At 52.6% G+C, this 5,402-nt stretch overlaps 1 pseudogene; it reads left to right on the forward strand.

Annotated features, from left to right (window-relative positions):
* The first annotated feature begins 881 nt into the window (after positions 1-881).
* On the forward strand, positions 882-2,943 carry LOC123405115 (annotated as a pseudogene).
* Positions 2,944-5,402: the final 2,459 nt, after the last annotated feature.

Genomic DNA, 5,402 nt, shown 5'->3' on the forward strand with positions numbered 1-5,402 from the left:
AGTTACTGAGCAACAAGTTGATCTGTTGTGAGAGGTGCTACGCATAGGATGGACATAACAGGGGACACGGTCGAGCCCCATGTAGAGATCTGCTGCGTCTTACTTCATGCAAGTTTGATTATATGAGTGCGTTACTTTTTTGATGATATTATCATATTTGAAAGGAATGGGAAGCAGAACTCCTAATATTGATGCTTATTATTTTTTTATTTTGGTACTCCAATGAATAGACTTCCAAGCAGTTTCTTGGTCTGTCTTAGTCTATCTATCCTCAAAATTATTATTGTACTTGTATAATTTGCCACTGACGTATATTTCGGGCATACTACTCAGTTTTTATTTTGCATCACGAGATTTGTTTGTGCACGCTCCTGTGTATGTATTATAGTTTAGAAGAAAATATATATGTAGCTGGAAGTACAACAATAGCTAAAAACCTTGTTTTGAAGTGTCCATAAATATGAAATACTATAATATAAATTTATTTCAATACAAGATTTTTCCTTCTATGTATGCATCGCATGACAGATTCGGAATCTCCACTACTAAAGCAGGATCGAACGTCGTGATGGTTCGACCTGGCAGCGATGGTTCGACCTCTCGTTCGCTCCCCACCTCCTGCCGCTGGCACTTCCACCGATTTTTTTCCATCCCTCCATAAACCAGGCGATTAAATAAAGAAAAAACCGGTTCACTAAAAAATGCCCTAATTGTATCTCAACCCACGTACGAGATTCATCCAACAGCCCACAACCCACTCACGCACCTCCCACGTCCCCATCTCCCCCAACTCCCTTGCCCATCCGCCATGCAACCCCCCCCTCTCGCGTTGGCCTCGGCAGGGACGCCGGACCTATCCCGCTAGCAACTCCGCTACGGTGATGTCTCCATGTACAGAAGCAGCAGCATCGAACCCTCCCTCCACTCCCGTGCAAGCCGACCAGCGTCGCGCGTCCTCTCCTGCCAGCAGCGCCGCCATGAAGCAAACCTTGGACGCCGCGGAGCCTAGCCCGGTGTTCAACTCCCGGGAAAAACGCCAGCGCCTCGCCCTGAGCGCCGCCAGGCCGCCGTCGCCGACCAGCGCCGCTCCGCGCTCCCCACTCCGCCGCCTCCCCCTCGTGATTCCTCTTCACCATGATGAGAATATCAGGATCGGCACCGTGACCGCCGCGATAGAGATCGGGACAGGGACAGGGACGACAGGGAGAAAGACCAGCGGTGAAGATGGCGGAGAAGGTGCGAGAGAAGGAGCTGGAGGCGATCAGGGAGCAGTACCTCGGGGGATCCAAGGACAAGAATCCCAAGACGGTCGCCAAGCCGCGGGATAGGTTCCGCTTCGACTGGGCGAGCACGGACGACACCAGCCGCGTCGACGCCGCCAACAACCAGCCAGTGCATGGCACGCTGCTGCTCTACGGCCGCGGCTTCCTCGCCGGCATCGACCGGCACGAGCAGAAGAAGGCCGCGGCGGCCGCGCTCTAGAAGGACTACGGTGTCGGCGCCGCGGCGATGTACGACGCCCTGGACATGCACGTGGACAGGCACTGGACGGACAAGCGCGCCGACCAGATGAAGGAGCGCGACTGGCGGATCCTGCGCAAGGACTTCGGCATCTCCTACACGGGCTCCCGCGTGCCCCGGCCCATGCGGAGTTGGGCGGAGAGAAGGCTCGGCGCTGAGTTCCTCCGGTACGTCGACAGGTCCAGATACACAAACCCCACGCCGATCCAGATGGCCTCCGTGCCGCTCGGCCTCCAGCGGCGCGACGTCATCGGCGTCGCCCAAACCGGCTCCGGCAAGACCGCCGCCTTCGTGCTCCCCATGCTGGCCTACATCGCCGGCATGCCGCCCCCGACCAGCCACAGCGAGGCGGACGAGGGCCTGTACGAGCTCGTCCTGGCGCCGACACGGGAGCTGGCGTAGTAGATCGAGAGGGAGACGGTGAAGCTCGCGGCATGCCTAGGCATCAGGGTCGTGTCCATCGTGGGTGGCAAGGCGGACGGCCAGTCGGCGATCCAGAAGCAGGCGAGCATGCTCGAGCGGGTGTTCGAGGTCAAAGTCTCGACGCCGGGCAGGCTCCTCGACTGCCTGGAGAGCAGGTATGCCATGCTCAACCGGTGCAACTACGTGGTGCTCGACGAGGCCGACAGGATGATCGACATGGGGTTCGAGCCGAAGGTCGTCGGCGTGCTCGACGAGATGCCGCCGAGCCACCTGAAACCGGAGAACGCGGACGAGGAGCTGGACGAGGCGAGGACATACAGGACGACCCACATGTTCAGCGCCACCATGCCGCCGGCCTTGGAGCGGCTCGCCAGGAAGTACCTCCGGAACCCGGTGGCCGTCACGGTCGGCTTCGCTGGCAAGGCGGCGGACCTCATCGCCCAGAACATGGTCATGGTGAAGGTGCAAGAGAAGATGCCACGGCTGACGAGGATCCTCGCTGACCTCGGCAAGGACAGAAGGACGGCCATTGTGTTCTGCAACACGAAGAACTCTGTGGAGAAGCTGACCAACGATTTGGAAAATGCGGGGTTGAGCAGGGTGACGGCGCTGCACGGGGGGAAGTCGCAGGACGAGAGGAAGGCCAGGCTCGACGGGTTCAGGAACGGTAGGTTCAACGCGCTCGTGGCCACCGACCTGGCCGCCCGCGACATCGACGTCCCGGAGGTCGCTCACGTGATCAAGTACGAGATGCCCAGCTCGATCGATCTGTACACGCATCATATCGGGAGGACCGTACGTGCCGGGAAGAAGGGGCTCTCGACATCGTTTTTGACCATGGAGGACACTGACATTTTCTATGAACTTAAGCAGATGCTTGTGTAGAGCAATAGTCCCGTGTCGCCGGAGCTTGCGAGGCATGAGGCGTCAAGGTTCAAGCCAGGGTCTATTCCTGGTAGACCTCTGAGAAGAAATGGCACCGTGTATGCATACCACTGATCCAAGAGGAAGGAACCAAACGCGCATCTTCGTAACAACACGAGAAGAACTTCGACGAGAATGTTAGGGAGCCAGATGAGGTACACGCATTAATATTAATTAGAGCAATTTCAGTGTTATTCTTACATTGGAAAACCACGTTTCTTGTTTGTGGTAAATATATTTAGTGATGATTCGTATCTGAACTTATACTAATACACCCTGGATGTTATGATCAATCTTTGTCATGCCCAAATGTAGACCTTTGTCAGCTTTTGAAGTGTTTGATTATTTGATTTGATGTTCTATGCTCTAAATGCGCTTTTTTTACATGTAAGGAACTAACACATTAGTATTTCAGAACCATTTTTCTATCATTTTTGTAGGAGTCATCTGATGTACCTGATCTTCATTACCTTCAACAGTTTAGTCCTAAGAGGTGACATTTACTTTCCTATTCTTTTCTAATTTCATCTGTACTCCAGTTGTGGATGGCATTTATTTATGCTTGTTTTCTGTTATATATGATTTATTACTAAAGTCGGTGACATTTCAATATCAAGTTCAAAGAACCGCAAGTTGTCAAACATCTCTACTATTAAAGCAGGATCGAACGTCGTGATGGTTCGACCTCGCAGCGATGGTTCGACCTCTCATTCTCTCCCCACCTCCTTCCGCTGGCACTTCCATTGATTTTTTCCATCCCTCCATAGAACAGGCGATTAAATAAAGAAAAGAACCGGTTCACTAAAAAAAGGCCCTAATTGTATCTCAACACACGTACGAGATTCATCCAACAGCCACAACCCACTCACGCACCTCCCAGGTCCCCATCTCCCCCAACTCCCTTGCCCAGCCGCCATGCCCCCCTCTCGCGTTGGCCTCGGCAAGGACGCAGGACCCATCGCGCTGGCACCTCCGCGACGGTGATTTCTTCATGCCCCCACGGGAGACATATTAGCAGCTACGGGCGATGGGCATTGGCATCTACGCGCACCTCCCCGCCGTCACCGGCGACCGGGACGACTGCGCTAGCGAGCGCCGCGCGTTCGATGCCATCTCGCAGGACTCGGCGGCGCTGGCGGCGGCGGCCACGCACGCGTCCGCGCCCAATACGCCGACGTAGGCGGAGGTAGCCGGCGCGCCGCACCAACACCCTCTGCATCTTCCCCAAGTTCAGTTCGCCTCGAGCCCTAGCGATAACCCCTCGCCGCACCGTAGAGAGAGAGAGAGAGAGCCCCGCCGCCACGCCCCGCGAGTACGGCGAGATGGTGCTCGCCTAGGTCTGTACCCAATTATCATATGAGGGCCAATTATCTTTTTCCATGCTAGATTGGCAAACCAAGCACCTGCTCTTGAGTTTTGGTTACTTGGCAACATTTAATCGGGGCACTTGTCTTGTCATTTTCCCATTTTGAAAATGCTGATAGGAAATACTTTTCAATCTTTCAGATCTTCTGAACTGTTTAGAAGTATATACTTCAGGGAGGTACCAAGCGTCTACCTTTAACTGTCCCGTCCTTAGTCCGATTGCGTGGGGTTGCTCGGCGAGGTGGCTCTGAGCGAAAGCCTAGACGGCACGTCGTCTGTGGACGTCGTTTTTCACCTTGGTGGTTGTTGTGGACCCTCTCCTCGCCTAGTACCTTTGGACCATGGCCATTGGGCGAAATAGTAAGACTCCAAGGCGAGTCGGTTGACGGCGTCGTTCCCACGTCGCCACCCCCTTGGGATAGTATTATGGTTGTGATGGATAGGCCGCAGGGAGTTGACATTTGAGAAGAGCGTGGCAGATGGATTGGAGAACCGACGAGGTAACACAGATGGCGATAGCAGCACATCAGAGTTAACTTCATATTCCTCGTGGACTTTCAGGTTTGGCGTCGTTCCCACGTCGCTACCCCCTTGGGATAGTATTATGGTTGTGATGGATAGGCCGCAGGGAGCAGACATTTGAGAAGAGCGTGGCAGATGGATTGGAGAACCGACGAGGTAACACAGATGGCGATAGCAGCACATCAGAGTTAACTTCATATTCCTCGTTGACTTTCAGGCTTGGCTTCTTTCCCATCAGTTCAATACTTCCAATTGTTCCACGGTAACAATATTAGAGAAAAACATAATCCAGTGAGGTATGTACTTTGTTTCAATAATATATCTCAGATGTTGAAAGAAGATTAAATAAAAGAGGTAAGATGAATTGAAGAAAATAGGAGAGGCCTCCACCTGTACTAATCAGTTTGAATTGGCTTTTGAGAATCTCTAAAAGTGGAAACCATGTTGTTGATATATGTGTGATTGATAGTTTATGCGGTGCTGCACAAGTGTAAATATGTATGTTCTTGCCAAGAACAGAATCTTCACTAGTTTGACTTCAATAAAACAATATGGCAATAATTTAGCATCTTTTCACTGATTTTCGATATATGCCAATATATGAGCATCTTTTTTTCACAAGTTTTAAAAGGAATAATTCAAAATCT

The sequence above is a fragment of the Hordeum vulgare genome, chromosome 6H, assembly GCF_904849725.1.
Source record: "Hordeum vulgare subsp. vulgare chromosome 6H, MorexV3_pseudomolecules_assembly, whole genome shotgun sequence".
NCBI classification, from domain to species: Eukaryota; Viridiplantae; Streptophyta; class Magnoliopsida; order Poales; family Poaceae; genus Hordeum; species Hordeum vulgare.